At 36.3% G+C, this 25,779-nt stretch overlaps 1 protein-coding gene across 5 annotated transcripts in view; it reads right to left on the bottom strand.

The window, feature by feature from the left end:
* Positions 1-24,872, bottom strand: part of LOC101888892 (GTPase-activating protein skywalker) — a 220,359-nt gene extending 195,487 nt beyond the window's left edge. For 2 of the 5 annotated variants that reach the window (XM_059125646.1, XM_059125639.1), the window contains exons 1-2: positions 24,579-24,872; positions 17,139-17,934 (exon numbers count right to left, since the gene is read on the bottom strand). The gene's annotated coding sequence lies outside the window, so the exon portion shown is untranslated. Of the gene's footprint in view, positions 1-17,138; positions 17,935-18,050; positions 18,405-24,578 lie in introns of those variants that run through there. The other 3 variants (XM_059125644.1, XM_059125645.1, XM_059125640.1) reach the window with 3 other exon arrangements.
* Between the last annotated feature and the right edge of the window lie 907 nt (positions 24,873-25,779).

Here is a 25,779-nt window from a genome sequence, read left to right as displayed (position 1 = left end):
AGAACACCTTTTGCAGGTATTTTGTTAATCGGATATATGTTCCATAGTGAGGAATACTTTATATGACCCATCATCTGGGAAAGTTCTATAGAGATATAGGACCTTGTAGGAGAGGGAGGGAGGTCTTCTATAAAAGCAGGATACATATGTTCTTGAACAGCATAAAGTTCTAAGTCAATTTAGCGATGTCCGTCCGTCCATCCGTCTGTGGAAATCGGTCTAGCTTCCGAACAAAATGAAGTAGGTTGATAAAATTTTACGCAAATGTATATTATGTCTGCAGGACTTTTGGTATTGAAAATGGCCCATGTAGGTCCACGTCTTGGTATAACCCCCATATAACGGTACTGTGACTGACGGACCTATTACAACTCTTCTATGGGTATAGGACTAATACCAATAAAAAGGGCCGTTTACAGGCCTTTAAAAGCTACAAGTTCTTTTATAGGACTTCTTGGTTAGAGGACCTTCTAGGGGTCTTTAATGACTAGAAGAAAACCTCTTTTAAGACAAGCAATTTCTGAGCTAGTAGCCATTCTACAACTCATCTATGACTTGCAGATCTTATTTCTTCAATGGACGAAGCAACTGAAGATGTAAAACCTTCTACGGGTGTGTCTACCAGCTCTATGTGGCTAGAAGATCATGCACAGGTCTTCAATGGCTAGAAAACTTTCTTGAGATATTCCATAGCTAAAGGACCGTCTACAGTTCTTCAATGGGTAAAAGACTCTCTAAAGATCTCCCATGGTTAGGGTAACCTTTAAGGGGTTTATAAAACTCTGTATGGGTCTCACATGGTAATAATGCTTTCTAAAGAAATTTTTTTGAGAAGACCTACAGTTATTCCCTGGCTTGTTGAACCTCCACATAGCTTCCATGACAGGTATGGCTGGAACACCTCTATGCGACTAGAAAATCATTTACTGGTCTTCCATGAGAATAAAACATTGTTGAGACCTACCATAGCTAAAAGAACATCCAATGGCTGCAAGACCCTCTATAGGTCTCCTATGATTTGGGGAACCTTTTAGAAATATCCCATGCCTAGAAAATGAATGCTTTCCAGAGGGTATTTTTTGTTGTCTAGAAGACATACAATTGTTCCCTGGCTTGAAGAGCTTCCACAGTGCTTCCTTTACGGGTATGTCTACCAGATATAGGTGGCTAGAAGATCATTTACAGGCCTTCCATAGATAAAAAAAAAATCTTGAAACCTTCCATAGCTAAAATACCATCGACAGGTCTTTAATGGCTAGACGACCCTCCTATAGTTATAGAAACCTTTTAAAGGTTTCCTATTGCCAGAAGATCTTATTTATTTGCCGAGGAGATCTACAGTTGATCCTTATTTTGCCGAGGAGATCTACAGTTGATCCTTGCCTTGTAGAACTTTCACAGAGCTTCCAATACGGGTATGGTTGGAAGCTCTACGTGGCTAAAAGATCATTTACGGGGACTCCATGGATAAAAAAACCTTCTTGAGACCTTCCATAGCTAAAATAACAGAAGATATATACATGCTCATAATATCTTTAATATTCTGTAGAAACATCCACAAGTCCACTATAATGGTAAGGTCTTCTAAAGATCTTATAAAAGTAGAAGACGATCTACAAGGAAGTCAAAGATAAATACTTCCTACAGGTTCCCCAATTTCCAGATTTCGTATAATCTTTTCTATTTAAAATTTCTTCGTCCCTCCAAATACAGAACCTTTTAAAGACAATCTGCAAAATAAAAACCATTTCCTATTTCCTTTGTTACATCGCCTTAAACTGCTTCCATTTACATTTAACCTACATATTTTTTTCTGGCATTCAACTTTTGTTCCGAACCCGAATGTGTGTCGTCACCATGGCAATAAAAGGTTGCAATAAAACTCTTGGAAATGGTTGTAGTTATTCCGAAAGTATTCCACCCACATTTCTTTCCCCACAAAGATTAGAAATTCTTACGCATGTTTTGCTATGAAAACAAACCAAACAAACGCCCAACCACCACCCACACAAGTTACCAAGCCATTGGCCAGGCTTTTAGCCTTGTTTCGTAAACCCCTACTCCTCGGAGAGGAAGAGCAAAGAGAGACAGAGAGAGGCACAAACTGACAAAAAAGGGGTTGTAAAATTGGAGGGTGGTTGTGCTGCTGCTGCTTCTGCTGGTGGTGTTGGTGGTTTTCCCTCTGTTGATTTTTAACTGTAACACCAGCAATGACTGGTATTGATTTTTCTTTTTTTTTTTTTTTTTGCTGCTGCCGCTCTACAATGTTTGCCTAGTAACTGGGCCAAAGAGTAATAACCAAAATTATGGTGAGAATCATGGGTACACACAAAAAGCGACAACCCAAAAAAAACCTGGCAACATCACTATTACCCTAAATAAACCCATTAACTGAATTCTCTTCATTTTTTTATCTTTTTTTTTTTTTTGCTCGCATTTGAAGGGAAACAAATGTTGTTGAATTATTGCCAAACGTCAAGAAGATTGGCAGCAACATTTTGAATGAAAATGGTGTTGGAAATTGAAAGCTCTCGATGAAAAATTCGTGTCAATTCATGTAAATCGGTCATCACGATAAATATTTTACGATGCAGTGTCGTAATGGCGATATAATTGGATGATAAAATGGGAGTGGATTTCGAAAATGTAATTTTAAGAGTCCTTTATAAAAAAAAAAAACAAGATAAAAACTGATAGAAAAATCTATCAAAAAATTGTTTAATATTTTTATAGACTCCTGACTATAAAGGGTATTTTATATCATATTAGAGCTATGATTAGGAGAACCTTTTAGAGGTTTTCTATGGTTTTCCATGGTGTCCATGTGGTAAAAATGTTTTCTAGAGCGGTTTTTTGTCTAGAAGATCTACAGTTGTTTCTTGGTTTGTAGAACTTCCACAGAGTTTCCATGGGTATGTCTATAGGCTCTGTGTAGCTAGAAGATCATTGGCAGGCCTTCCATGGGTAAAAAAAATACTTCTTGAGACTTTCCATAGCTAAAGGACCTTCTACAGTTTTTTAATGAGTAGAAGATCTTTATAAAAAATTATAAAAAAAACTCGAAAAATCGGTGTGTATTTTAAAAGTCTGTAAAGTTCTATGTGAAGTGACTTTTTCAGGTTCATTTTAATATTTTTGTGGCAAACTTTTAAGTATTTTTTACTTCAAGTACTGAGTTTGAGAAAAATATATCTAAAATCATCAAAATACCGAATTATGGGTTGTACCATTAATGGGGGCGAAGACCTGGACCTGCATAGGTAATTTTCTGTCACGGGCTGCAGACCCCATTTCGAACTCGAAATTACAAATTTGAATTTTAAAGTCCTCAAGATACCGAATATAAAGAAATATTGAGGCGGTACAATTATATGCGGACCACACCTAAATTTGGTTCTAAATTATTTTTCTATTCGATTTTCAATAATAAACAGGAAAAAAACGGTCGGGCTGAACTTTTAATACCCTCCAACAATTTAAAGAAACTTAAAAATTTTCAAAAAAAAAATCCGTAAAAACTTTCTCTCAAAATGATGGCGTGGTCATAAGTTATTTCTTGTCATAGGCTGTAATACCGATTCCGTACTTCAAATAAATAAATGAAACATGGAGGCTATACGAAGACGTAGACCTGCATAGACAATTTTTTGTCATAGGTTGTAATATCCATTAAGGACTTCAACTACGAAATTAAAAACGATTCTGGTGAATAATATCGCTAAAATCATGAAAACACCGAATATCGGGAGGTTCCCTTATATTGGGGCTATACCAAGAAGTGGACCTGCGCAGACAATTTTCTGTCCTAGGCTGTATTATCCATTTCCAACTTCAAATACCAAATTTGAAACAATTCCGGTGAATAAAGTCACTAAAAATATCAAAATATCGAATATTGGGAGGTAACGTTATATGGGTGCTATATGAAAACGTGGACCTACATGACCCACTTACGAACTTAACCTGCCTACAGGCAAAATAAACATGTGCGCAAAAATTTAGGCTTCTATTTCAATTCGATCGAATTTTTCTCAATAGAAGATCTTGAATGGGTCTTCTCCCTAAAAAATAAATTTTTCGACAAAGGGATTGTGTAAGATCTGCTTTATGAAGATCCTTTGAAAGGTCCTTCGTTTTTAGAGGCCTGTGGAATGCCTCCTGACTTTGTGGACCTCTTAAAAAGTCTAATCTCTTCAGAATACCTATATAGGCCTCTAGAGTAAATTTCTAGGGTATTTCGCTAAAAGAGTTCTGCTTATAGAAGAGGTTTTAAGAACGTTCTCTTTATAATGCCCATTTTAGGGGTCCACTGTTTGTGGAATTCGTTTTAACAGCGTTATGTTGATAGAAGAGCTCCTTACGTATGCTATCTATAGAAAAGCTTCTAATAGAAGACACTCTATGAGATTTAAGCCCATAAAAGAACTTTAAAAGACTTTCGCTCTAGAATGCAGATTTTAAGGATGTATTGCTTGTTATTTACTCCGTCTACAAAAGATTTTTTAAATGTCATCTGTCAACAGAAAAGCTTTTTAATGTCTGTGTATAGAGTAGAGCTTTTAGAGAATTTCTATTTTGAAAAGATTTTTTTACGTTTTTTGTTTAGAGAAGAGCTTTCAAAAATTAACGTCTAAGAAAAGATTTGAAGGACTTTTTAGAGGTCATCTGTCCAGATAGGATATGATAAGGGTCTTCTGCACACAGAGGAGCGTTAAGACGACTTCTATATATAAAAGAGATTTTGGTTTTTCTCCGTCTGCAAAACCGAAGACCTTCAACTTCGGTCACTAGAAGGCCTTTTGAAGGTCTGTATATACAGAAGAGCTTTCAGAGAACTTCTGTTTTTAAGATTTCTGTCCAGAGAAGAGCTTATAAAGGTTCTCTGTATACGGAAGAGATTTTAAGCACCTTTTATAGGTCCATCTGTCCAAAGAAACTTCTCAGATACTTCTTCTGTACACAGGAGAGCGTTAGGACGTCCTCTGTCTATAAAAGAGATTTTCAAATTCCACCGTCTATAAAAGAATTGTTGAAAGTCTTCTGTCAACATAAGAGTTTTTGAAGGTCTTGTGTTTATAGAAGAGCTTTTAAGGGACATCGTCCTTTGGAAAAGCTTGAGCAGATATTCTGGCTTTAGGAGAGCTTTTAAAAGTTTTCTGTCCTTGGTAAGCCTTACAAGATATTCCACAAATCTTCTGTCGATAAAACAACTGTAACAGATCTGGAACGATCTTCTAGGGACCATTCGAATGACTTCTGTCGGTAGGAAACCATTTGAAGGTCCTCTGTCTAAAGAAGAACCTAAAGAGCCTTTGAAAGATATCCAGTCTCTAGAATATCGTTATACCTTAGACCTTTAAAATGGATGTTGTGCATGGAAGACCTTGAAAAAGTCAGATGACGACCATGAAAAGTCTCCTTTCATAGACGAAAAAATCCAATCCATAAAAGAACGTTAGACGTTCTTTAAAAAAAGGCCTTTAACTTAACACCTCTCTTGGGAAGACCTTTAATGGGTCTCCCCTCTATGGACAAACCTTAACATGTCTTCTTTATATAGAAAAGTCTTAAAATTACCTTTTTAAATTTTCTTTCCACAAAAAGACCTGTTAATGGTCGTCTTTAGAAGACATTTAGCTTGTAGAGGACTTCGAAAAACAAGACAAGAAAGACAGCCACCAAAAAGTCTTCTTTCGATAAAAAAAAATCGTCGAATAGTATTCTCTTACAGAAAAAAATAGGAAGTGATGTTTTTTCCTTTAGAATATCTCGAAGAAGTCTGAGATTTATGGAAGACCATTAAAAGTCTGTTCTCCATAGAAGAAGGGTTCCTTTAAATATAAGGCCTATAACTGGCCCTCACTCATTGGAAAAACTTTAACGGGACTCGTCTCTATGGAAAAGTCAAAAAAGAGAAAAAATCTTCTAACGGAACTTTTTCAATTTTAAAAGTCCCCCATCTTTGAATATATTGAGCCTATATCCCTCAAAAAACCTAGTTAACCTTCAAATACTTTTCTCTTTTTAAAAGATACTTAAGAATCCATCTACCCATATAAAACATTTACGTGTATTTTCTTATTGCAAGTCCTTTCAAGTGTTCTTCTCTATAGAAGGTCCCTGGAGGGTCTTTACGGGATATACTATCCTTTAGGGATCTTTTAAAGAGAAAATACCCTATAGAGGTCTTATATAGAGAAATAACCCTTGAAAGCTTTCTATGGCTATATGACTTATTCTATCTTTTCTCTCTGTGGCAGACCTCAAAAGGGGTTTCTCTTTAGAAACACTTTTAAAGGGGAATTCTCTAGAAAAGTCCTTTCCTTACAGAAAATCGTTTTCAGTGTATATAACTCATTCGAAGACCTTTAAAGGTCATTAGTATACAGAACGAAGGTGTTCAAAGAGGCTATTTAGAAAATCCTAAAAATGTTCTCTCTGTGGCTGACCTTCAAAGGGTATTCGCTACAGAAAACACCTTTAAAGGGGACTTCTATAGATAAGTCCTTTAATTTTTTCCCCTATAGAATAAAATTTGTCTTTACAGTGTATAGAAGGCACTCATGAGATTTTTTGCCTATAGAAAGGCCCTTGAAAGATCTTCGCCACACAGAAGAACTTCTATACAAAGAAACCTTGCAGTTATGTAAAAGGTCTTCTGTCACTTTCCTCAAAAGTACGCCTTTGAAGACCTGTGAGAAGTATTCTAGAAGTCCTGCGAAAGGCCCTCTATCTCAAGTGCAATTGTAAGTTTTTCTGTAGAAGACCTTAAAAGGTCATTTGTATTCAGAACAAAGGTCTTCTCATAGGCTATTAAGAAAATCCTAATACAACCCACTCAACCAAATCAATTTTTCGAAATCTAAAGCTCATTGTGATAGCGCCAGGCAATGTGTCAAAAAACAAATGTTTATCTCTACAACAAAATCTTGACAATTTTCTACACTTATTTTCTGCTCTGGGAGAATTCATTATGTCATGCAGTGCACCAAATATGTGTGTATGTGTGATTATGATTTTTTATTTGGAGTCACTTTTTTGGTTGCGAGCCGATATAGATATATGTATGTAGTATTGGTAATCAATTTGTTGAAATCTTTTTTTTTGCAACGATTACTTTTTTTGCGATTTTTTTAATTCAATTCCAAAATCACAGCATGTTGTGTCTCATTCAAAGTTTTATCGATAAAGGCAGGTAATTGAAAATGGCAAATATGAGAATGTGAATCATTAATTCAATCGAGAAAGTCAGCAATCAATCGATTCATCAAAAATAGAATGTCAATCAATGTGACAGTTAAGTATTTTTTTCCAAAATTGACATATATAAGGGCTCATTAGAATAAATCCACTTGGAAAATATCGGCGTATATAATTCTTGATAAATTTCCTTAAGTGTTTGTCGATTTTGGCATTATTTCTATGAAATTGGATTTGGAAAAATATTTCGACGGCAAAAAAACTCAATCAGGGCGTGGAAAATTCCAATCAAAGACTTCATTGTGATATCAAATATTCCCATGAAATTTCAAAAGAATTCCGATTTTTGTCCCACAAAAACCTACAACCCACGACGCCCCTGCTCTCAAACATCAATTGTCATTTGAAAAAAAAAGTCAAACAACAAAAATAAATGACAGTCATTTGACACAATGTTTTTTTTTTTTTTTTTTGTAAATTTTAACAAATTTTTTGATATGTTTTCAATTTCCACTTTTTGTTTTGTTCTTTATTTCGGTGCGAGAACATAAATCTGTTAAAGCCGGCGTGGGTAAACTTTGTTGTTGATGAGAGTTTTTTTGTTTTTTCGCTGTCATAATGTATTTCATGTGAAAATGACTCATTACCGAGCATCACGTGCTTTTTTTTAGTTGGCGTATTGTTTCTACTGAGTTCGACTCATATGGAACAATGTGGTCGCAAGCAACCTTGAATATATTTATGAAAAACTTATATTAAACAAGTTTTAAATAATAATATAATATGGTATTGAATATACGATGACTTACATGCTGCGGAAAGATTAAGTCCATAATTGGAGATTCATATATTTATAGAAAACATATACAGGGTTGCCCATATTCGACGGACCTTTGAGCCCATTCCAATCGACGAGGCTTGTCCGCAGACAACATTCTTTGCGTCAATTGAATTTTGTACAGGAACAAATGCAAATCAATGCGAATAATCCATTGTAAAGTGGACCGAGCCATGCCCAACTGCTGAGAACGGCGTTTTTGGGATGTTTGGGGACCTCTCAACACTGGCTCGTACGGCAGCGATATTCTCGGCCGATCGCCTTGGTCGACTTTTATATGGCCTCTTCGGATTAGAAAGAGCCTTACCAGTCGAAAATTTTTCGTATAAACGCTGAATGGTTTTCTTAGAAGGCGCACTTCTCACATTTTTTAATGTTTTAAAAGCACGTTGAGTTTTCACAATTGACTTCTTCTGTTGAATGTAAATTTCAACTATTTCAGAGCGCTCGCGTGGCGTGTATTGGTTCATGGTAAAAATCTGCTTGGACTGACGCTTCAAACCCGGTATGTCATTAAGCGATGTGACATCTCTGTCAAAAGTTATGGCGTTGCCAGATGGGTCCGTCGAATATGGGCAACCCTGTAAATTATATTATACCTTTCAAGAGCTTTCATCAAGAGAAGGCCTCTAAAAATTCTATGTATAAAAGAATCACCAAAAGTTCTCAATGTATAGAACTGAAATACTCTGAACATTGGGGAAGAAATACCTTTCACAGGTTTTTTTATAGAACCCCTAACACTTTCATCTGCCTATCCAATAAGGCCCTTGAAAGTTCGTCTAGGCATAGAAAACCTTGGAAATGTCTTAAGTACATAGAAAAACTCTGAGAGATATATTGTTTAAAAAAGGCCTAATCAATTTGAAAGACACTTTCCACAAAATATCTCTACAACATATTCCATCTATCGATAGTCTCTCAATTTTTGGGAAGATCATTCTTAATTTGTCTAGCAAATATATAAACCAAATAAATTTTAATCGATCTATAGGGCTAAGGGAGAGAGAGGGCAAAAAGGAATGAAATTTAAGACATTTTAAAACAGGGCTTGACAGAGCCACCCCAATGTTCCAATTTTGAGAATCTCTGACTGCCTTGTTTTACAATGGTTCCGATTATGATTGTGGAAAGGGTTACGCTGATTTTCAATTTTTGATCTTTTTCCTTTTACTCTCCCTCACCCTTTAGAAACCCTTGTAAGGTTCATGTCTTTTCTAGCTAAATGTAAGTGCCAATATAAGTGTTACGCAGAGGAAAAATATCCAGATCTGCCAGAGTGTTGTTCTGAGAATTGCGACAGGGTGCTTCCGGTGGAGCATCTACATGAGGAGGCGAAGGACCTTCCCGTATGTCAGCATAAACATATGCTTTCTTGCAGTACCTAATTGGGTGTTATCGTGGGAGTCATCAAAACCATTATATAGTGTATAATACCCCCCCCCCCCCCCCACACACAGAAGTGTCAGAAAGGACATACATGATCTAGAAAGGGAGGTCCAACTCTTCAAGAAAGAGTCTCTATATCAAGAAACCTATCAGGCAGAAACCTATCAGTGTAAGAGGCATTCATACGGAGCAGTCGGAGATGCCATCAACAATTATACCATGCAAGCCATTATCGGAGTCCACCCACATCCATTGCAGCTGAAGAATGTCGGCTGGCTAGACAGACAAACCAGGATGCTGCATTCGCCTCAATTCGTATTGGGTACGAATTGACGAAGATGTGCTTTCGGCGTGTGATACAGGCCCGCACAATACGGTGCCCGACCAAACCTACTTCACTCACTGCAGAAGACCTCTGGTTACAGCTGATTAAAGTAGCGGAATTATTGAACCTGGAGATAGAACTGGATTAGCAGAACCCAAACACAAAATGTATAACTGTTACAACAACAACAGTGCTATGTGAATTGAAAAGTGCCAGCTGCTCTGCGTTGTTTGGTTTAAAATTAGAACTGAAACTTTTGAAATATGGAAAAAGGCTCCAGAAGCCATCTAATCTATAGTCGTGTCTCCTGAGACCAGTTACTCTAAAATAACTGCCCCTAATATCAGCTACCCTACATCAGTGACGTCTGAGGCCAGTTACTCTACAGCAGATGGTTCCTGGGACCAGTTACTCTACACAAGGTGGCCTCTGAGGCCATCATCTCTACAGTAGTGTCCTTTAATGTAAGTTGCTTTATATCAGCTACTGTAACGTTGGTGGCCCATGAGGACAGCTACTTTAAGGTATGTGACCCCTGAAGTCAGGTACTCTACAATAGCGGCTTCTGATGTCAGTTAATCTACATCAATGGCCTCTGAGGCAAGATACTCTATAATTGATTGCTCCTGACGTCAATTACTTTACAGAAGGCGAATCATGAGACCAGCTGATCTTCGGTAGCGGCTTCTTATGTCAGTTACTCGACATTACGAACCTCTGAGGCCAGCTACTGTTAGGTAGGTGGGTCAAGAGTTCAATCTGATCGATCATAAGCAGGCTCACGTTTTCGATGATCGGAAATGAAAATGATCCGTAAGTTCATCGAAAAATCGTCCATCAGTTTGGAAGGCTCATTTCTAAATATAATCGTCGAATCTGCAAATAATTGATTGCTCCTGACGTCAATTACTCTACAGAAGGTGAATCCTGAGACCAGCTGCTCTTCGGTAGCGGCTTCTTTTGTCAGTTACTCGACATTAGGAACTTCTGAGGCCAGCTACTGTTATGTAGGTGGGTCAAGAATTCAATCTGGCCGATCATAAGAAGGCCCACATTTTCGATGATCGAAAATGAAAATGATCCGTAAGTTCATCCATCAGTTTGGAAGGCTCATTTCTAAATATAATCGTCGAATCTGCAAAACCCAATGTTTAAGAACCCTTTATTCATTCAACTGACAGACTGAGGTTGAATTAACAGTTGCGGCGAACGATCGAAGTTGAATGGAATTGATTCGAGCCACATTCGACTCAACACTTTAAAGATGGAATCCACGAGGGTATTAAGAACTTAAGGTAACTTTTTGGTAACATTTAACGGAAATTGCATGGTCCCAGGAGTATGATCTGGGCAGCCCGCCCAGAGTCGACTCAACCCTTTAAAGATGATGTATCAAGAACTAAGGGAAAATTTGCGATTTGATTTTGACAATATTTGATGAAACAGTCACTGCCCTTAAAACGTCTCGTGGTGGCCATATAGCTAATTTTTTCCAGTTTCTCTTCATTCGATCCTTTATCTCGAAAAATCACATTTTTCTTTGAATTCTAAAATACAACCACTTATAGGAACCCCTTTAGATCGAAAGACCCATATTAAAAGAATGGATCCTTCTCAAATTATAGAGCTCATTAGGCTCGCACTCAGCAAGAGCCACCCAAGAATGTTTATAAAAATAAGGTTCCTCGCTTCATTTCCAGCGCACAATGGCCACCAAAATCTCCAGATTTTGGAGAATTTTGGAAAGCAAGGTTGGCACTAAAAAATACCAAAGTGTCGATCAACTCATGCAAGCGCTTCGCCGGGAATGGGCCAAAATACCGCAGAGCAACATTCGGGCAGCATGTGACCGTTTGAAGGCCATAATGCGTGCCAAAGGTGATCAATTCGAACAAATCTAAACTAATTCTAAAATTTGATGCTATTTCCAACATTTTTTGCTTTCATTTAAAAAAAAAAAAATTTTTTAAAAAAATGTAAAAAGTATGGCGTTTGATTTTTTTTTTTTTTTTGTCTCACTCTGTATAAATATCTCACCTTTCATTTTTTCTCCATAGACTTCCCTAAGCTCTTTTATCTACAAAAAAATTGTACATTTCTTCCAAACATAAAATCCCCATAAAAGTTCCATGTCATTCATATGACCGATAGTTTTTTGGGATTTTTTTTTTTTTCAAGAAATCACTATCAAATCGCCGGTTTTTTTTTAATATATTGACATGATAATTCCAAAACCTTTGCGCACTCAACAAATTGTATAATCGAAATTATTATTTTTTTTTTTTTTTTGACAAATACATTTTTTTTGTTTGTTATTCTTTCCATATTTTAGTTTGTCCTAAACTAATGTTTCTTATCTTATCTCTGAGATTGTCGTTGGTTTTGTACTCTGTGCCAGATAAGGGTCTGGTGCGTTGCTAAGACCTACATGACACGAAAAAAAAAGATTTGTGTGTTCAATTTTAGGGGGAATACGTGTAGTAGGTACTTTCGACAAAATACATAGTTTTTTTTTTTTCACTAGGCTGCTGGTAGGCTGTCATTGACAAGTATGATACCAAGGGAAATAAGTTACTTAGAATTTTCTTCAATATAATGCTATCGTTTAAGAACAATAACTTATTTCCACACATTTGTTTCCCACTGTTTTGAATAGCGCACCAATGCCCTAATGATAATTGCAGACTTGTTATTATTTGGGTGATATGGATGGCCGGGTTCCCAGTATGCTATCGGCTGCTATTCAAAAACAACTTGACAGCTGTATGACAGCATTAAGTGTACTTGTTCTCTGAGTACGTTTGGCAATAAAATGCGACAAAAATTATAAATTAAAAGTATTTAATGGTATTAGATGGTAAATTTCCTTATAGAACACAATATACATAAGAAGTTTTGAGAGAGAGAGAGAGAGTAATTCAAGCAAAAAGAAAACAAGTTAAAAAGCAGTGAATACCCTCCACTATTAGGAACGAATTTGGAAATGAAATTACTTAAAAAATTCTGTTAAAATTTTAAAAATATCGAATATAGCCGTTATATTGGTGTCTACACGACGTGGACCTATATAGGGATTATTTGTCATAAGTCATTACCATATTCAAATTCGAAACTTGAAATAAACGGTGAAGAATGTAGCTAAAATCATCAAAATATCGTATATAGGGAGGTACCGTTAAGTAGGAGCTGTGCGAAGACCTGGACCAGCATAGAAAATTTTCTTTTATAGGCTGTAGCATCCATTACGAACCTTAAATACGCGTCTCAAACCATTTCGGTGGGTATTGTACCTAAACTCGTCAAAATACCGAATATAGGGAAGTACTGGCATATGGGGCCTATACGAAGACCTTGACCTGCATATACAATTTTCTGTCACAGACTGTAGTTCCCATTACGAGCTCTAAGTACGTAATTTGAAACAGTTCCGGTGAATAATGACACTAAAATCACCAAAATACCGAATATAGGGAGGTACCGTTATATGGAAGCTATACGAAGACGTGGACCTGCACAGACAATTTTCTGTCTTAGGCTGTAGTATCCATTTCGAACTTCAAATACTAAATTTAAAAAAAAAATCCGGTTAATAAAGTCGCTAAAATCATCAAAGTACCGAATATCGGTAGGTACCGTTATATAGGGGGGTTATATGAAAACGTGGACCTACATGGACCATTTACGAACTTAGCCTGTCTACTGGAAAAATAAACATGTGTGCAAAATTTTAGCCTTCTATCTCAATTCGTTCGAGAGATGATTTGATGATAACAACAGACAGACAGACAGATGGACATCGCTAAATCGACTTAGAATTTTACGCTGATCAAGAATATATATACTTTGTTGGGTCTGACATGAGTATTTCGAGGAGTTACAAATGGAATGACAAAGTTAATATACCCTCCATAGTATGGTAGAGGGTATAACAAGTAAAAACCAGTAGGGAAAGGTTAAAAGTCGGACTGGGCCGACTATATGATACCCTACACCACTATGCGTATTTAGTAAAGCTCCTGTTACAAAAAAGTTTATTTTGGGAAGTTATGTGAAGTAGATCTTTGAATGCATATCATGACTTTAGAGTAGTCACAAATTTGAAGGAGACTTTTGTACCCCTAGTACCAAATAACATTGTTGTATAGTGCATGACATAGCTTCGAAAAGAATTATATTGAAACATATTTTATGGAGTTATAAATATACCGGACCGAGTTTCACCAAATCGAAAAATTCGGTTGTATATGAAACCAGTAAGGAAAGATCAAAAGTCGTGCAGGTCCGACTATATGACACCCTACACCACTCCCTCCCGTAACAAAATAATTTATTTGAAGTAGATCATACCACCTATCAACAATTGGCTTTAGAGCAGCTATAGTTTGGTTTCAGAGGGAACTGACATGGGGGAGGCATATCCACTTCTGAATCGGCTTTCACTAAATTTGCCGGAGACATTTTTATCTTTTATACAAAATAGCATTGCTATAAAGTACATGATACCACTTCGAGAATGATGGTATTAAAAAATTATATATCGAGGCCGAGTTCCACCAAATGGAAACGTACGTCCCGAAATTCACTCAATTTGGTCTGATATTAGCCATTATATGCACAAAAATCTGAAATCGGATTAAGGATGTATAGGTGGGAGCTATATCAAAATCTTAGCCGATCTCGATGAAATTTGGCAAATGTATTTCCAAGCTCTATAAGATATCTGATACCAAATACTATTGTTGCCGAATACATATTACGAATGTGAGGGACTTAAACGCCAAATCGGGTAAATCCTATATATGGGAGCTATAGCTATATCTGAACCGATTTTCACCAAATTTGACGTACTTGCTTCTAGACAGAATTCGGTCAAATGTGTACAAAATTCTGGTTATTTGCAGTGATATTCACATTTGGAAGATATATATGGGAGCTACATCCAAATCTGAACCGATTTTGATTCAATTTGGCAGATGTATTTCTGGGCTGTATCTGATACTAAACATCATTCTTGTGGGGTGCATATTACGAATGTGAAGGACTTAAAACCGCAAATCGTATAAAACATATATATGGGAGCTATAGCTATATCTGAACCGATTTTCAACAAAATTTGAAGTACTTGTTTCTAGAATGAATTCAATCGGATGTACCAAAATTCTTGTAATTTGGACTGATATTGGTCATTTGGTGCACAATTAATCGGTTGAAGATATATATGGGAGCTATATCCAAATCTGAACCGATCTTGACAAAAGTTCTAGGCATTTATTTTTGGGCTGTATCTGATGTTGTGGAGTGTACAGGGTGAGATAAAAAACTGCAACAAAATCAAACGCCATAACGCAAAAAATGTAGGAAATAGCATCAAATTTTAGAATAAATTTATATTTGTTCGAATTGGTCTCCTTTGGCACGAATTATGGCCTTCAAACGGCCAATGAAACCTTCACATGCTGCTCGAATGTTGCGCTGCGGTATTTTGACCCATTCCCGGCGAAGCGCTTGCTTGAGGTGATCAACACATTGGTATTTTTAAGTACCAACCTTGCTTTCCAAAATACTCCAGACACAATAGTCCAACGGATTGGTATCCGGAGATTTTGGTGGCCATTGTGCGCTGAAAATGAAGCAAGGAAACTAATTTTGTAACCATTTTTAGGTGGCGCGTGCCGAGGGCGATGGTGTTGAGTCCTGTTGGTATGTCCAAGGTCTGCGGCCAAAATGTTTGCATGCCCACGGCTTTAATATACCTTCCAGAATATTTTCGCGATAATATTCGGTATTTATTCTGATACCCGGTCGATTACTACGGGCGGAGAGCGGCCTTCGGCTGTTATGGCAGTCCACACCATCACCATGTCCGACGCTCGAGTTCTGGTGGCCAACCGAAGGTGCACATTTTTAGCCGACCTCTTTGGCAAGTAAACACGATCATTTTGTTTGTTTACAAACTGCTGGACAACGAATGTTTTCTCATCGGAGAAAACAAAATTCGGCTGTTCACCACTTTCGACCAAGCGAAGCAACTCTTTAGCTCGTTTGAGTGTATTTTCTTTTTGTTGCGATGTAAGTTCTTGCATTTTTGGAATTTCAATGGCTGTACCCCGAGTTCATTTTTTAATATTTGTTGTCTGTGACACCGGTTTCGATCAAGTCGCTTCTTTACTTTTCGAACCATTTCTGCTGATGTTGCTGTTTTCTTCCGTCCACATCCTTGACGTCGGGAATAACTTGTTTTTTTTTTGGAAAATTCCCACCAAAATGCTTTTGTACTCTTGTAAACAATATAATGAGCTGTCACTGAAACAATTTTAACAGTTGACTTGCTACAACCCCGTTTAAGGGGAGTTTCAAAATATTTTTTTTGAAAAAAGGATCAAAACGACCCCTTTTATGGCTCGCTTCGGGGTTAAATGTTATGAATAAACAAATTAAAAACAGTATATAGGGAGGTACCTATAGGTTATAACGGAGCTGTGCCAAGACCTGGACCGTCAAAATACCGAATATAGGGAGGCACTGATATATGGGGCCTATACGAAGACCTGGATCTGCATAGACAATTTTCTGTCACAGACTGTATATCCCATTACGAATCCTAAATACATAATTTGAAACAATTCCGGTGAACAAGGTCGCTAAAATCATCAGAATACAGAATATAGGGGCTATACGGAGACGTGAAGCTACATTGCCCGTTTTCTGTCTTTGGCTGTACTATCCCTTTGGAACTTCAGATATCAAATTTGAAACAATTCCGGTGAATAGTGTCGCTAAAATCATTAAAATACCGAATATCGGGAGGAACAGTTTTATTTGGGGCTATACGAAGACAAAAGTGAGACTTTAATCCTAAAATTAGTTATTGATAAGAACTCTTGGTGTTGAGGTAAGATTTACAATTTTTAACCATTTTTTGAAAAAAAGAGCCAAAAGACCCCTTTGGTGACTTTATTAAGAGTCAACATTTTCGACTGAAAAAACCTCGCAGCAGTATTGCCGAAGACGCTACCTACCTAAAACGTAAGGATTTCAAGAAATTCTCATCCCAAAGTTTAAAAAAAAAATATTGAAGAGACCTACATTTAGGTGACTTTGCGATGGAAATTTTCAAAACTCGTGTATAGTAGACTCTTTTTTTAAGATCAACCTTCATAATCTACTGGGATTTTTCAACAAGTATTGAAAAAATTGACCATCATATCATCTTTTTTGCCAAAAAAAATTGCATTTCTCATTGAATACCTAAATAACACCTCTTCTTTCAATAACCTTTACTTATCTTAAAAATACGAAAAGTAATTAACTTTTTTTTTCTCAATTTCAAAATCGGAAGTTGAATTCACTGACCAAGGAGGGTTTGAATCAAAGCATAATACATACCTTTTAATAACTTTTTTTCTTTATTGATTATCAATAATGATGATGATAATTAAGGGGTGGACTGACCGAAGGTAGTCGTGGCTGTGTCTGATGAATTTCAATTTGACAATTCTCGATTGTCGTTGTCAATATGAAAAAATAGTGTGTGGTTGGTGTTTCTGCTTTTTTTTTTTTTGTTTGGCGTTGTTGTTATTTGTTACTATTTCTTTGTTGCTTTTCGCGGTTTTTTGTTTTGTTCCGCACTTTTTTTCACTCAAGCATTGGAATTTGTGTTTTTTTGCAAAAATAAGAAATACCACACAAAAGAGTGGTTGTTGTTGATGTCAACTATTTTTGTTTGCTATTTCATGGTGGTTTTAATTGTTGTTGTTTTATTTTCGTTTCGTTTGTTTCTTTTGTTGTTTTATATTATTTTTGTATTCCCTTTTGGCGTTTTGAGAAAAATCACGTTTTGTTTTTTTTTTTGCAAATCACGTTCGTTATATGATATACGCGTGTGTGTATGTAAATTTGTTGTTGTTGTTGTTTTACTTCAATTGTTTTAAAATTTGCCCAGAAGAGGATAAAGGATTCCTTGCTTGGCTTATGAAGATTGTTATGCAGTGGGCACTTAGGATTCTTTCAGCTTGTGCTCGTATTTAACAGGATTCACAATTTCACCACCGTAGGTATTTTTTTGAAATTCTTAAATTTTTTTATACATTATTTCCCTTTTTCGTAAATTTTGCAATTTTCACTTTCAATTCGTTAACAGTTTTCGGATGCGTTTTTTCGAACAATTTTCAAAACTTTTTTTCTGTAAAAAAAGACAAAATTAATTTAAAACATTTTTTTTTCATTTTTGACACAATCGAATTTTTTTATAGAGATTTTCAAATTTCAATAATTTTTTTTTTCAATTTTTATTATCACTTTTTTCCAATTCGTCAATTTCGGGCGTTTGCTGTTGTCGTCGACCGTCTTCAAATATTACGTTTGCGATACTAAAATTTCTTCCTCTCCACACAGCAATTCGGAAGTAGCTATGTGTGTGCGTTTATTTTTTTCTTATTTGCAGGTAAAAGAACTGCCCCCAAAAAGTAAATGTTGTGGGGATAATTGAAAAGAGAAAATGTAAAAAAGAGCAAATTCGTATTAAGAGAATTATTAGCCAAAAATGCAAAGAGAAATATCTGAACAACGTGAGAGTTGTCATGGAGACTAGTTTTTTATTTGAATATTTGTTTACTTTTCAGTGTTGCATAATATGTTAGTTGGTATGGTTGCCATCACAATGAAATATTAATAATGATGGGGATGGAGATGGAGAGGTCTAATAATGGTGGTATTATTATTGTTTAAATACAAGGTGGCGCAAAAGAAATGCTATACATTGTACAATTGGTCCCTAATGTCAGTTCTGTTTTGATATTTTTGTAGTAAACAAATGCGAAATACACGTTAATAAATAATGTTACGCTAGTCTGTTCCAAAACGCGGAATATTGGTGACTATTCATTTGTCCAAAGAAGAAAATGATTTTTTAATGAAAATGATGAGGCCCATTCCAATCTTAGCAGGTACGTAAATAAGCAAAATTTACACTTCTGGGGCACTGAAAATCCGCCTGTAACCCACGAAGAGCCATTACACCCGCTCAAAGTCACTATATGCGGTTTGGCTGGAGGAATTAACTAACTTTTTTTCTTCGAAGACGTCGCGGGTCAAACGGTTACTGTGAATGGTAAGCGCTACAAAGCAATGATCAATGACTTCTTTTTACCGCAACTTTATGAGTTCGGATTGGAAAACATGTAATTCCAACAGGACGGTGCAACGGCACACACTACACGATATGCTGAAGGATGCATTTCCCGGGCGGCTAATCTACCGGTTTGCACTGGCCAGCAAGGTCGCCTGATTTGACCGCTTCAGACTTCTTGGGTTTTTTTGAAGTCACTGGGTTATGTCAACAAGCCTCAGACTCTTTCAGCTCTTGAAGACAATATTCGTCAAAAATGTGAGGAAAATGCAAAAATATGGCTCAAATGACTATAAACTGTGGCGGCGGTCATTTACATGACATCATATACTTGACTTGAGGTAAAAAAAACTAAAAGACCAAATAAAAATAATCCACAAGAGGAACCAAAGTTTTCCATTTTTTTAAATACAGGCAAAAAAAACCTCTGAAGTGCCACCTTGTGTTTACAGGGCCACGTCCTCAAATAGCCAACATATAACGGTATCTCCCCATATTTGGTATTTTAATGATTTTAGCGACATTGTTCAAAGGAATTATTTATTTTCATTTCATATTTGGTATTTGGAGTTTATACCAAGCATTACTTGCTTTGAAAGAAAATACCCTTCACCACATTTTCGTATAAGTCACTACCGTCTCAGGAAGATCATTTGTTACGTTTTCGTATTGTCCCCCATCATGTTGGAAATTCCACGACAAATGTGTCGGAAATAGTAGGAAAGGGGGCTATATGTTTCATTAATGTCCCTCCTTCTTCATGTCATGGAAGTTATAGCTGTAATCATTTAATCCTTCCAAACTAAACTTTTTTTGATAAATGTTTTAATTATTCAGATCAGATTATTTTTAAATGGAAAATAAATATTTATTGCATTTAAGCGCAATGTGTCGCTGGCCTTTTCCACAATTCTCATTAGTTTTTCTATTCAAAATTCTAATAATTCCTCAAGAAAATATAAGAATAAAAGAATTAATGGATAAAAGGCAAACCGAGATTCTCTACGATTTTTTGTAAATGGCGGTTTTTTAACAATATAAGTATTCTCATGTGGTCTGCCGACTGTCTAACACATTTTATGGTGGCTTCACTACATTAAAAAGACATTATTTTTTGATTTTGGAAATATTCTGATATTTTAGACCTCTTAACTAAAGACTTCCAAAAAATTAGAATTTTCGAGGCAAACAACTTACGAAAATGTCATCCAAACTAATCTGATGAGTCCAACCCCCACTGCATTGGGCGCAAAATTAAGAGACACTAGAAAAAATACTTTTTCTTTTAAAAATGTTTCATTATATAGAAGACCAGTATATCGGACCGTGGATCCACCAATTCTTTTTTTGTTTTTTTAAATTCGATTACAGCTTTAGCTATGTGGCACATAGCGCTCTCCTGTTGAAAAACAAATAGTCCGATAACGTAACGGCCACTTCTCGCTCATTTTCGAAGAAAAAATGGTCCAAATTGTTCTTGGGCCAATTTACGCACCAAAAATTACTCGTTTTATGTGCATCGAATGTTCTGTGCCCCAAATGTGTCTAATTTTAATTGTTTACATAAGGAGCTGACGCTGACAGGATTATGCCCCTTGTCATACCGCGGACGAAACCATGGACCATGGATCTCAACGACAATAATATTTCGAGAAATTGACTTGACCTCTGCGTTCGTGTGATATGATGGAACTCGGTTATTTTTGTGGGGATACTTGATCGACGCTTTGGAAACCAATACTCGACGTGTCATGCATCAAGCTATTGAGAAAAGGTGGTCGAAAATGCGATCTCCAGAATGACCAATATGCAAAATTTTCGTGGTGACCATATGCCCGAAATTATATTTCAATGTTAAAAGACAAGAAATTATTTTCCTATTATTTTGACACTCCCCACGGAATTCAACCCAGAAGCAAATACTTCAAATTTTAGTGAAAATCGGTTCATATATAGCTATAACTCCCATATATAGGGTGAGATGAAAAAACTGCAACCAACTTCAGACTGCTGTCATTTCTAAGCCACTCGTCCGACAGCTGTTAATATTATTCCAGTGGCAGCTCATTATTCAAGCGTGATAGTGTGTTTTCTTTATATTTGGCTGGAAAACCACAATTGGCTATCGTTGGAGCACTCCAGCATTTAAATGTGAATAAATCTTTTGAGTTTTCTACTATTGCTCGTTACCGTAATACTGGCAGCGTAGCCCGTCGTCAAGGAAGTGGACGGAAGAAAACACCAACATCAGCAGAAATGGTTCGAAAAGTAAAGAAGCGACTTGATCGATACCCGCGTCGCAGTGGCCGAAAAATGGCTCGCGAGCTGAACATATCGCAATATTCCATTCGGCAAACATCGAAAAATAAGCTCGGTGTATTAAAGCCTTTGACACATAAACATTTTGGCCACAGGCCTTGGACATTCCAACAGGACTCAGCACGCGCCACCCAAGAATGGTTACAAAATGAAGTTCCTCACTTAATTTCCAGCCCACAATGGCCACCAAAATCTCCGGATACCAATCCGTTGGACTATTGTGTCCGGTGTATTTTGGAAAGCAAGGTTTGCACTAAAAAACACCAAAGTGTCGATCAAGCGCTTCGTCGGCAATGAGCCAAAATACCACAGAGCAACATTCGGGCTGCGTGTGACGGTTTCATTGGCCGTTTGAAGACCAAAGGTGACCATTTCGAACAAATCTAAACTTATTCTAAAATTTCCGACATTTTTTGCTTTATTCAAAAAAAATTGCCCTATCCAGATAAAATTTCGCACAAATCATTTGCTTGGCCCAAGGACGAACCCTATTGAAATTGGTAAATAATCGGTAAAAATATAGATATAGCTCCCATATATATCTTCGTCCAATTTGCTTTTTATTGTGCACCAAACGTCTAATATCAGCCCGAATAGTATGAAATTTTGCACATACAACCAAATTAGGCCTGAAAATAAATATGCCAAATTTTATCGAGATCGGTTCAGATTTGGATATAGCTCCCATATATAAATTCGTCCGATTTACATTTGATTGTGCACCAAGCGTCTAATATTGAGTCTAGAAGCTAGTATGCCAAATTTGGTGAAGATCGGTTCAGATATAGCTATAGCTCCCATATATACTGTTCATCCGATTTGTTATATTTGTTACCCACAGCCGTAATACTTACTCCATAACAACGATATTCAGGGAAATATATGAAATACAGCTCAGAAATATCTTTGGCAAATTTTATTGAGATCGGTTCAGATTTGGATGTAGCTCCCATATATATATTTATCCGATTTTAAATTAATTGTGCACCAAATGGGCAATACAAATCCGAATTTAAAAGATACAAATGCTTCGGCATATTTAGTCCATTGAACTTTAAATTATAATTATAATCATAGCGTGTATGATTGAATTCTCCCATAAAGTCTTTTAATTGTTATGTGGAGCTGTACTAAATTAGCAAAGTGGTGTAGGGTATCACCACCGCCCGTCGTTAAGACTTTCTTTACTGGATGAGACTAAAATCAGCAAATCTACATTTCACAGTTTTAAAGAAAAAATCGGCAAAGTACCGGTAATTCGACAAAGGAAGGAAGCCCTGGGTATAATCTTTCAGGGAAATTAGGCTTGTCAATAACATATTGGGCGCCAGTCTTGTGAGGTACTGATAGAAAATCAGAAAAAAATAGCGTTATATAGTAAAATTACACCTCTGAATAGGAAGTCCATTAATAAACCTTAATGCCCTATTCTTAAAAGTCATCCCCTTAAAGATTGAAAACATATTAACCATGTGCCGGTATTTACCCCTTTTAATGTAAAACTATGCCATGTTTCCCCGCATAATAAAGAAATGGTATCCCTTTTCGTAATCCTAATATTATTTACAACCCTGTAAACAGATGATAAGAACGGCAACAGAACAAAATATTTACTTGCAACACGTAATTTCTCTCCCTTCAGTGACTCTCTTTGGCTCACAAAATTTTGCTACTCTCTCTTCTCGAACACACAAAAATAATAAGGATTTCCTACAAGAGAATAAGAAAAACAAATACACAATGTACACAGCGTGTGTGTTCTTCTTGTGCTATTTACTGGATGACGACAAATCCCCACCACTACGGTTTTTTTTGTTTTAATAAAAAAAGACATTTTTCTTCGTTTTTTCTGATACTGGTTGGTTGGTGGTGGGCAAAAACAAAAATCTTCTTACCAACAACAACAACAATGCGACATAATATAAGAATGCCGAACATAAGAACAAACGGTGTGTACACAAACATATTTTTTTTATTCTATTCATTTCTTATCGAATAAATGCTAGCTTGCTAGCTACCACTTGCCGTGGCATTCTCCCAGTTCTGCTTCCAGCAATAATGGCACAAGAAATGCAAATATTTGGACACAAGTAGAGACTTAATAAAAAAAACAAGTAAAAAAGCAGTAAGTTCGGCCGGGCCGAACTTTGAATACCCTCCACCATTTAGAAAGAATTAGAAACTATTCAAAAAAAATAAAATCCATTAAAAATTCCGTTGAAAAATGTGGGTAAAATCATCAAAATACCGAATATCGGGGGGTACCGTTACATGGGGGCTATACGATATCGTGGACTTATATGGACAATTCTCCGCCGAGGTATAAAGTACCCACAAGGAACTCCTTGTGTGGATTTTCAGACAATTCCGTTGAAAAATGTGGGTAAAATCATCAAAATACCGAATATCGAGGGGTACCGTTATATGGGGGCTATACGATATCGTGGACCGATATAACCCATCTTCGAACTTGACCTGCCTGCAGACAAAAGAGAGATCTTAGCTTCCTATCTTAATTCGTTTAGACTGTAGCGTGATTACAACAGACGGACGGACTGGGCTAAATCGTCTTAGAATTTTACGCTGATCAAGAATATATATACTTTGTTGGGTCTAAAATGATTATTTCGATGAGTTACAAACGGAATGACGAGATTAATATACCCTCCATACCTTTTTTGGTGGAGGGTATAATAATGGGAATAACAACAATGTTCTAATATAATAAATTGTTGTTGTAGTTTTTTTTTCTTTTTGATAATAGAACTGTGAACGGTGCTGCTCCTATTCTCTTTGCTATGAAAAGAATGGGGAGCAGAGCGCCGCACGTCGTTTGGGTGTTTTGGGCCATTTATGCAAAACTTTGTTAAGCAACGGCGGCAGCCAGAGCTGAACTGTTTGTGGAGCAATCTGACTTCGTTTTTTTCATTATTTATTTTTTTCTTCACTTCACATGGCCGTGCTAATTTGATAAATATGATTTCTTTGCATTGTGGCTACTTTTTTCTACTAAGGAGGCCAAAAAGAAAAGAAAGAAAACACTATTTAAACACTTTTTCGTGTTAATGATAATTAATACGATACTTAGCACATTCGGGTCTTTGAACATGTACATATGTATGTTTCGGATGCAAAAAAACGCCGACTCTGGGCAATAAAATTCACTTCATAATCAAATGTTGTTGGTTTTTCTAGTTTTCACAATTTCTATTTGAGGAGAATGATGATTGTTGCAATAAGAATGTTGACACTCATTATTATTATTATTATTTGCTTCTTTCTTCTCCTCACAAGCCATTCGTAAAAATCGATAATTTTTTTGCTCTACAATTTAGGTTAACAACACACCACACAATGTCGCGGCACAACAAGAAACTTACAGCAGCAGCAGCTTCCTTTTTTCTTTCTTTCTTTTCCACGTACTTCAACCGGAAGTATTGGCAATAAAATTCGAGAACTTTTGCATAAACTTCTTATTTATTTAAATCGTAAACTATTTTCTTTATTCACGTTTTAATTCTTTCTTATTCATCAATTTGTTGTCATTTGCACTTCTCCGATTTTTACGACAATTTATTTTACATTCCAACAGAGTAGAGTTTCGTTAAAAGACTGAGTACAAGAATTTATTTTTATTAATTTCATGTGTGTATTTTTTGCCATTACTCTCTGTGGTTGTCATCCGTTTGCCCGCTCTCAATGGTTGTTAGCGCTCTCTTCGTTAAGAGAGTCTGACTAAGTTTGCATTGTTAATGAGGAGGGTTGCCGTTGTTTATATTTTTGTTGGGTAATGCAACAACTGTCAATCAAACATTAATTGTGTAGGGCACACTAGATGGGAAAATGGCCCAAATGTATATTTGCTCTTTTTGTAATTGAATTAAAATAATGATTGTAACTGGGATCATTTTAAGAAGATTTAGACATTTATTGGTTTTATATATAATGTATTCATAATAGATAAGATATATTGTAAAAATATGGTAATATATTAATACTTTTCCAGTGGCATAAAAACAAAGGTAAGGCGGAAAGTTTGCCAAAAAGAAGGTGGGCTATTTGACAAAGGAGTAGAAGCATGGTAGAAGAATATAGGTAGTCGCATCAACACAGCTGCTATGACAATGGACTGTCAATCCATGACTCAATAAGAAAGGTTGCTCAAGATTGCCTTATCCCAAAATTTTACAATATTTTACACGTTAACGTGAAAAATATGCATTTAAGCTGGGAATACATAAAGCGCTTATTTGGCTGGCTTAAGTCATCGGCTGGCTTTTTCGGAAATGAACAAAGGAACCTAGGGCCAAAATCGAACTAGGTCAACCTAAAACTCCTTTGTTCATTTACGAAGAAGCCAGCCGATGACTTAAGCCAGCCAAATATGCGCTTTATGTATTTCCAGCCTTATAATTAATGGGTATAAAAACAAAGATATGGCAAGAAGAAAATTGTGCTGTGTGGCAAAGCAGTATAAGTAAAGGTGAGAGTACATAAAAGCATTTTTGACTGGCTTAAGTCGCCGGCTGGCTTCTTCGTGGAGGAACAAAGAAGATTTAGGGTGAGTTAGTTCAATGTTGC

The sequence above is a fragment of the Musca domestica genome, unplaced genomic scaffold (assembly GCF_030504385.1).
Source record: "Musca domestica strain aabys unplaced genomic scaffold, Musca_domestica.polishedcontigs.V.1.1 34, whole genome shotgun sequence".
In the NCBI taxonomy this organism is placed as follows: Eukaryota; Metazoa; Arthropoda; class Insecta; order Diptera; family Muscidae; genus Musca; species Musca domestica.
This window is presented reverse-complemented; position numbering and strand designations above follow the sequence as displayed.